The 9,343-nt window shown below is 36.5% G+C and overlaps 1 pseudogene; it reads left to right on the forward strand.

The window, feature by feature from the left end:
• The first annotated feature begins 2,546 nt into the window (after positions 1-2,546).
• Positions 2,547-3,162, forward strand: LOC149257742 (ethylene-responsive transcription factor ERF106-like; annotated as a pseudogene).
• Positions 3,163-9,343: the final 6,181 nt, after the last annotated feature.

Genomic DNA, 9,343 nt, shown 5'->3' on the forward strand with positions numbered 1-9,343 from the left:
TGGAGAAGCCAAATCTATAACGATACCATTTTATAATTTCACATAATAAACTTCTAACAAGTACACAGTTGTGTGTCTACGTTTTATATTTATTCAAAGTATATCTATTGACCCGTCTAAACCTAGATTACCATACTAATATCTTTGATTCAACAAGAAAATGACCGACGGGGCGCTCGGGGGTGGAGCGTGGGCAAGAAAAAACAACAGGTTTATATTAAAAAAAACTAATGCCAAAGTTTAACGTACTGTATGCAAGCAAAAAAATAATGACAACCTATGTTCGTGTAAAAATGATCTTCATGTTGGCAATCACTAAAATTTAATAATAATTTAACTCTTCATGTTGGCAATCACTAAAATTTAATAATAATTTAACGGTACATTAACGGCACATACAAAAACATGATCAGACAGACCAATAAAATAGGAATTGTATATATATAAATTCCATTCAAGCCTCCAAAAGTAATATTAAAATATGTTGCAGTTAAGAAATAAAAGAAAATAAATGCCCATATTCATCTTCTTCTTCAATATTTTGCTAAACGGCCACGTGTTTGACTGGATGATTTATTCTATAAAACTGAATTAGTTGGTTCACCATCCACGTCTCTCTATTTTTGTTTTTTTATACGTGTTTGACTGGATGATTTTCTAAGAACTCTATCAATCGGCCGACGTGCCCACTCTTTTTATAAGTTAATTATTCTCACTAGGGAAAAATGAATGCGAGTGATAAATTAATACAACGTATTCGCGAGGTATTCTAAAGGTTGTGACAGGTTGTTTCAACCATAAACGAAAAGACTTATTCAACGGAATTATTAAAATCCAAAAGATGCGCAACTTGCAGGTTATTTTGTAGGTTTGGTCTCTAGTAAAATAGTTTAAAAAAATTGAGATGCGTAATTAGTTTACATATTCACCAATATTTTAACTTAAATTATGCAATCCCACAAGAAAAATATTATAACGTATATTATATGCGTAGTCATGTCCACTTTGTTGGACGTGCGGTTGTATTCGAATATAAAAAATAGCTTATTAAAAGGTATTTCAAACCTATCTTTCCCGTTTCCATTTTCGTGGACTCATACTCCTTGTCCGTGGTCTTTTAATCCATGCTCGTTTTCTCACTTGTTATTTTTCCTAATTCATGGAATCATGGAATTTTTTTATTAAATAGGCTAATCACTTAATTTTCTAATTCATTGAGTTTTATGATTAATAAGTCTAATAAACTGAGTATTTTGAAATATTAATTTTGAAATATTTTAGAGAAGAGTAATAATATTAATTTATCTATTTTTTTTTAAGCTTTACTAGGTTTAATTTTGGAGTTTTTTTTACGATTACGTTTACTTAGTTGTTAATTTATTTGTAAAACTTTAATAAATAGTGTACTTTATAAGCTATTTATTAACTCTCTTAAATTTTGTATTTAAATATGAAGTTAACTTAATGATTATGTAGATGGAATAAGTTTTTAATCTACTTTCCATGTCCATGAGTATTTGCAAGTGACGAATTTATCATGCTTTTGAATAGTCTATTTAGCACTAGCTGTATCACCTGATGCTCATATGGATGAAAAAGTTTGAAACTAGAAAAATGAATCACATAGCATCAATCATTACATTTTGCTCTTGCAACACACAACCAACACAAAACTCATAAATGAATAACATACTCTATAGATATAATCCTACTTCTTCACCCATATGAACATCACTTGATATAATAAATTCCAAATAAACGAGTCAAAATCATGAAGAATTCTTAGAAATAATAACTTTGAGCATCTAAATCATTAAAATAAACCAAAACCACTAAAACATCTCATGGAAATTAGATAATAAAACACACAAACCAATCTTAAAACTTTAACTGAATTCAACTGATATTTTTCCATAAAAATAAAATCATTTTACTATAATTTTAACATCTTTCACTAAAAAAGAACAACTTAAAATATTGTTTCAAAAAACTAGTAATTTCTCAAAAAAAAAAAAAAAAAGCTAAACTTGGAAAAAATGAAAGATGAGGAGACTAAATTTTGCACCATCTAAGTTACATAAATTTTAAGGCATTTCCTATGAGTTTTATTCCATTTAATATCGATGCAAATGCTTAGAGAATTGTAACACAACCTATTAATAATTATATATATATAGATAATTATATATATTATATTATATAATATAATATAATATATCGAGTATTTTAGTAAGTAGTAGTGTAGACAGGCCTCATCCCATATCGTCATCGTGTAAGATCATGACTAAAAGGCCTAAGAAGGAGTCAATGAAAAGGGATGGCGTGCGACGGTCAAAAGGGTGACCGACGCCATTAAAACACGTGCACGTGCAGACTAAAAAAGAGTTGGCATGATTCAATGTACGTACTGTTACAATTGCAGCGGATGAAAATGACAATGCACCCTTTATATTTCTCTCACTCTCGCTTTCTCCGCCTGGTACGAAATCAATCCATTTTAACGTAGATTGTAATTGGGACTCGTCATTGGGACTCGTCAGACAACCATGGACGTTGCAGGAGGGACGAGCAACAGCATCAACAACGAAATGCGGAATATGTTAGAGTTGATCCGCCACCATTTGCTAGAAGTGGAGGATGAAATAGATATTGAAGGAGGAAATCAATTAGTGTCATCGTCCATCTCCTCCAGTTTCGTAGCCAGTGCCAGCAGATTAACATCTGATAATGAATTTGCAGAAACAGAAGATTATTCCTCCTCTTCTTGCTCCTCTGTGTGCACAGTTACAAAAAGTGAGGGGAAGCCGCAGGCACAAGACGAGGAGAATAAGAAAAGGCACTACAGAGGAGTCAGGCGGCGTCCGTGGGGTAAATTCGCAGCGGAAATCAGGGACCCTGCCAAGAAAGGGGCCAGAATTTGGCTCGGCACTTTCATCACCGCCGAAGAGGCCGCTCTCGCATATGACCGCGCTGCCTTCAGAATCCGCGGAGCCAAGGCTCTTGTTAACTTCCCTTTAGCCTTTGCTTCGAATTCAGAGAATGAATCAGCAGTAGGCCACATCGGGCAAAAGAGGAAGAGAGGAAATGACAGCGGCGGGACATTGGAGTTAACGAGTTGGGGGGTGTGCTAGGATAATGAATAAATTAATATGCCTTTCTTGATGATTACGGTGTTATTATGATTGTGTGAATGTGTTTATGTTTGTGATAATGAAAAGGCCAAGTTGATACTGCTGCAATTAGCAAAATCTCCAGCAATTTTGATCAAACTATCTTCATTTCTCCACCCTCGTTCCCGTTCTGTATTTTAAAGATTTTGATGAAGGTTCTGTATAACATATTGACAAAAAGTGAGAGAGACGTTTTAGATTTTAATATTTGCCGATTATAATTGTGTTGCAGTAAACTGTATTTATTATTATATAACATAAAGTTTAGTGGTTGGGTTATGTTTGAAAATAAAATAATGTTTAGTAGTTGGGTTATGTTTGAAAATAGATTACAGTAGAATATCTAATATATAACCGTAGTTATTGGCCTTTTAAATTAACCTTGTTGTATAGCTTGTCATCAATAAACACAACACACATTTAATTAGTTTTTATAAGCTTTCAATCCTTAATAGTATATAGTCAAATCATATAGGTGAGAAATCACAATGTCAATACTTTCAAAATTTCTTGTTCTGCGATAGTACACACCTGGTAATTTAGTTATGTCTATTGTAGAGTTAGGGATAGTTTCGGAATGCAATACGCATAATCAAAATCAATTCAATTTTCGGATAAGTATGAGCGAAGTTATATTACCAATTTTGTTTATGCTTAGTTAACTTCTAAAATATTCAGAAGTCTGCAATCTAGTTAAAAAGTTAAGATGGCGATTTAGCTGACTTCGAAGTTTATATTCACATTTAGAAAGAATGGCCATTCAGGTAACATTGAAGTTTAAATTTTGAAAAATATGTTTGAAAGATGGTGTATTTTCCAGCTGTCTTTTTGGTTACGTATATACTTCAGAGAATCAGAGGTACACGTATCAATACGCACGTAGCCAGCCCACCGCCACTCCAGATTATACCGACGGTTCAATTTTTCAAAATTACATTGTCCTGCTTCATTTTTTTGGGAAAATCTCAATCTTTGGCGCGGTATGATCACATCTTTGACGTCACAAACTCTCAGATTTGATAGCTGAATATATGCTCCATGGTCTCTTCTTGTTCTCTGCAGAGGGCACATCTCGATGGGCTTTGCGTTGCGTTCCTTTTTTCCTCAGTTGGTCCCATGTTAGTGCTCTCGTGTGATGGGTTTTGCGTTCCTTTTTTCCTCAGCTGGTCCCATGTTAGTGCTTTCCTGTGGCTCAAGATCCACGTAAAAAATGCTATCTTCGGCCATGTTTTTGTTTTCCATATGTTTTCTTACTTTTTATTTATTTATTTATTTAGTTATTCATTTTATTTTATTTATTTATTTATTTTTTTTTTTTCTCGATGTCTATTGTATCCTAATTTTAATTTGTATCCTTATGCTATTGTGAACATACCTTTGATTCTATGTCCCTATCTTAAAGTGTCCGTCCCATATTTGATTGCTACTTTCCTTGTTGCCATTTCCTTTTCATAGATTTCCCATTGGGGTGTTGCTGGCGCTTCTGGCCAGTTTTCTTGTTGTTTCCACCTTCTCCAATATCCATCAGATTCTAGGCAGCAGTAGTTTCGTACTATGTCTCCTTCATTTAGGCTAGTGAATTGGTGGATCTCTTGGAGTTGCGACTGATTATTGAGTTTTTCTCTCTGTTGCCACGCTTCTTCCCAAAAGTTGGCTTTATCCCCTCCTCTGGCTTCCTAGAAGTTGTGCTCTCTGATCAGATCCTTGTTGGCACTGGCTAGATTCCAAATTGCAGAGCCTTTCTTCTCATTTTGACTTCTCAGCTTTCCTTTTGGAGACCTGGGAATCTCATATTTTCTCTCCCATAGTTTTTTCCACAGGTCTTCCCCTCCCTGTGTCCATCACCACCACAACTTTTGCCCCATTACCTAGTTCAAGATGTATGGATCTCTTAGACCTAGTCCTCCTTCTTTTAGGGATTTACTTAGCCAGCTCCAGGATAGAAGCGCCCATTTCTTTGTCTTACTAGACCCTTGCCATAGGAATTTTTTAAACATATCTACCATTTTCTTGCATATTGATTTAGGTGTGGCTTGGCTGGTAAGTTGATATATCGGGATGGATTGGAGCACCGATTTTAAAAGAATGATACGACTCGGGATATTCAGCACCCTGAATGTCTAATTTTGCATTCTTTGTTGAATCTTTTCCATCAGGGTACTCTAGTTGGCCACTCTGTTTTGCTTGTCATTTAATAGGATGCCTAAATATATAGTAGGGAAGCTCCCAATTCTTAATCCCATGGTTCTTGCCAGGAAGGCTTGGGAGGAAGATTGGGTATTGAAGAAATAATTTCTGATTTCTCTTTGCTTATCTTTGTCCGAAAGGCCCCTGTGAAACCTGTGAGAATTTCCATTACCTTTTTTGTTTCTTTAAATGTTGCATGTTCGTATAGCATAACTTCATCAACAAATTGTTGGTGGGTTAGAGGTAAGTCATTTCCCCATAGTCTTAGGCCCTTCAATTGTTCACTATTAACTTTAGCTTTTATCAATTTCCTAGTCCATCCTCTGCGAGGATAAACAGGAACGGGGATAACGAGTCACCCTGCCTGAGCCCTCTCGATGCATTGAAAGCTTCTGTAGGTGACTCGTTTAGTAGTATTGACATAACTGACGTAGTTATCATTGAAATTACCCAGTTTATCCACCTGTCATCAAAGTCGTATGCCTTTAAATTTTTTTGGAGGTATCCCCAATTAAGTCTGTCATAAGCTTTGGCCAAGTCTAATTTTATTAGCATCCCTTTGGTTTTTGAATTTTTCAAGGAGTGAATTGCTTTTTGTGCTACCACTATGCCATCTGTTATTTGTCTTCCTTTGACAAACCCCATCTGCTCCTGAGGTATCAACTCTGGTAGTATTGGTTTAAGTCGATTCACCATAATTGTAGCTAATATTTTGTATATAACATTGCAGAGCGCTATAGGTCAGAATCCTTGTAGTTCTTTTTAATTCTCCATCATTGGTATCAGGGTTAGGAATGTAGAGTTCAAGGCTGGATGCATTCTCTTGGTGCATCTGGATTCTTCTACTGCATTCACTATGTCTTGGCTCATGAAGTTCCACGTAGCTTGATAAAATTCTGAAGTGAATCCATCAGGCCCAGGTGCTTTATTCTTTGCCATCTTTTTTATTACCTCCTCCACCTCCACTTTCATTATGACCCTTGGCAGAGCCAAGTTCTATTCTCTAGTCACTATTTTAGGGATATGTTGACTAATTTTCCCAATGTCGTCCTCCCTTCTGATATTGGGTTCTGTCAGGAGCTCTTTAAAACATTGTACCAGGAAATTCTCCATTTCAACTTTCTGAGCTAGTCTATTGCCTTGGTGGTCCCTTAGGGAGAAGATTATGTTTTGTCATCGATTTTGTACCATTGCCTTTTGGAAGAATTTCGTGTTTCTTTCTCCTTCCTTTAGCCATTGGATTCTCAATTTTTGTTTCCATAGGATTTCCTCTTGTTTTTCTTCTTTCTTCCAAATTATTTAGCACATTCCTTCCTCTTCTGCCAGCTCTTCACTTCTTCCTTCATCTATGATTTTATGTTGCACTCATTTCATCTTTATCTAGAGTGTTCCTTGTTCCTTTTGAATGTTTCCAAATTCTTCTATGTTCCACTTCTTTATCCTTCCTTTTAAATCTTTTAATCTGAGTTGGAGGGTGTGCATTTTATTTCTTCCTTCCATCCTAGTTTTAGTCTCCTTCCACCAATTCTTCATTTTATCTATGAAGGTGGGTTCTCTTAGCCAGAATGCCTCAAACCTAAAGGGTTTATTCTAGTTCTACTGATTCATAGCTATTTCTAATTTAATGGGCTAGTGATTCGACCCTAAACACGGGAGGATTGTTTCTTCATAGAAGATATATTTTCCAATGAAGTGTTTTGTTGCTAAGAATCTGTCTAACCTAGATGATATTTGTCTGCTCCCTCCTCTTCGATTGTTCCACGTATATTTTCCATTTATGGTTGGGATATCTACCATTTTCAGTTCTGCTTGAAGGTCTTTGAACCTCTCCATCTCTGGCTCTTCTCTTTGCAGTCCACCTTTCTTCTCATATTTTGATGTTGTCATGTTAAAGTCTCCTTCTATCATCTAAAGTTTCTCCTCATGAAGGTTTCCAAGCTGCTAAAGTTGGAGGAGGGAGCTTCCTCTTTTCATTCGTGTATGACAGCCGTATACTGCCGAGACTAGAAACCATTCTATGTTTCTGATTAACCGGAACTTTCCCCCGAGCATTCTTTTCATGTCTATCTAGTAATCTGTTGTCATTTCTGTAGGGCTCCATAGTATTGCTATGCCTCCCGCATTGCCTTTCGCATCTATGGACATGCATGCATATTTCGGTTTTATTTTATTTAGGATTTTCTCAATTTTCCTTCTTGAGATTTTTGTCTCCTGTAACAACATTATTTGGGGTTTTTCTTTTCTTAGCCTTTCTGCTAAGTGTCTCTGTTTTCCTTTACTATTAAGGCCTCTTATATTCCAGGATGTAATTATCATTGGGGTGCTTGACTGGTTTGGTGGAATACCTCTGATAGCGGTACTACTCTCCCTGTGTTCACTAACATTTCTCCCATTATCTGTATCAATTCCTGTAGATTTCTTCGACCTTTTTCTTCCCGCCTTTTACTTTGCTTTGATTGTCTTGAGTGTTATCTTGTTGAAGGCATAGTTGTTCTACCATTTCCATTTATCCCTGTCCCTGTTTCGCTTGGTACTGTTGAAATTTTTCTCTGTATAATCTTTTTTCCTCTTCTTGAATGAATCTTTCGTCCAGGTGTCTCCACTCATTTGGTAGTTTCCGCAATACATCTTCTTTTGTGCTTAGTTTTTCTCCTCTGCTTGTATCAATTTCCATTATTGCATTGTCCATCTTCTCCCTCGCTTCCTTTTCCTCCTTCTGTGTTAGTTCACTTTGTGCCTTCCTCTTGGTTTTTGATTTGCCTTGGCTTGTACTGCTTTCCTTTCCTTTTTCTTCGTGACAGTCCATTGTTTGGGTTTCGTTGTTATCTTCTTCTTCTTCTTGTAGGATTTCAAAGTTGTTTGTATTACTTGGCTGGGCTGCTTGTTCTCTCTTTCCTTTGCTGGTGTTCTCTGTTGTTTGTCTTCTTTTGCTTTCTACTTCCTAAAACCTTTCCTTGTCTTCTTGGTTTTTTCTCTGTTGTTTATTCCTGCACTCCTCTTCTTCTATATTGAGTGGGAATTCCTTAAACGGTTGTCCATACTCATGACTTCTTCTACATCTAAAAGGAATATGTTCGTAGTCAAGGGTTTACTGCCATAGCTCCTCATGATACTCTAGCTCAACTGTGTCTAGAATAGGGTCAGCTATATTCATGTAAACACAAATTTTATCATATGAGGTGTATCTTCCTTTTTTAGTAGTTTCTGCTATTTTAACAAAACTGTCTATTGTGTTTCCTGTTCTCTCTAGGATCTCCAGATCCCAGAAGTCCATTGGTAGCCCAAATAAGCTAACCCATACTGGGGCTGCAAATAATTTTTCCTTATCAGGGTTATAACATTCTTCCTAGTATCTCATGAACAATCCAGCATTATAATGAAAGTAAGGGCCATTTTCAAACACTTTTTCTTTATCTTGCAGGTTCGAGAAGATTGCCATGCAGAAGACTCTTGGTCCCTGCATTAGTTTGATGTGGCCTGGGGGTTGCCATTTTTGCTGGATCCATTTGGTGAGGTGCTTTTCGGTCAACCATACTCTGATGAACTTGCAAATGAGCACGTGGTCCTTCATGTAGCTTCTATATCACTCCAGTTTTTTCATCGGGATTATAAATCTTGGTTTCTTCATCACACATGGTAAACACTTTCCTCTGCCGCCTGCTTGCCATTGTGCTCCAAGGACAGGTCCTTGTTTTCTTGTTTCTCATGCCTAGTTGTTGGTGTCCTGGCCTTCTCCTAACGCCAAATCTTGATAGGAGGGGATCTCTCCCCTCCTCTCCTCCTCTATCATCTCTTTTGGTTCTTGGTTTCCGTGTTTGTTGCTTGTTGCAGTCTGTGGTTCTTCCTCATGCCGGCTAACTCATGGTTGCCTGACCATTAGGGTTGCAAAGCATTTTCTATAACATTTCTTGAATCCCCATATTCAACCCTATTTTTTATCTTTTTGAGATCCACCCACCTTGCACAATTTCATTGCTAAGTCTAAA

This window comes from Pinus tabuliformis, chromosome 6 (genome assembly GCF_031772625.1).
Source record: "Pinus tabuliformis cultivar Carrire ecotype Pingquan chromosome 6, CPIR1, whole genome shotgun sequence".
Lineage (NCBI taxonomy): Eukaryota > Viridiplantae > Streptophyta > Pinopsida > Pinales > Pinaceae > Pinus > Pinus tabuliformis.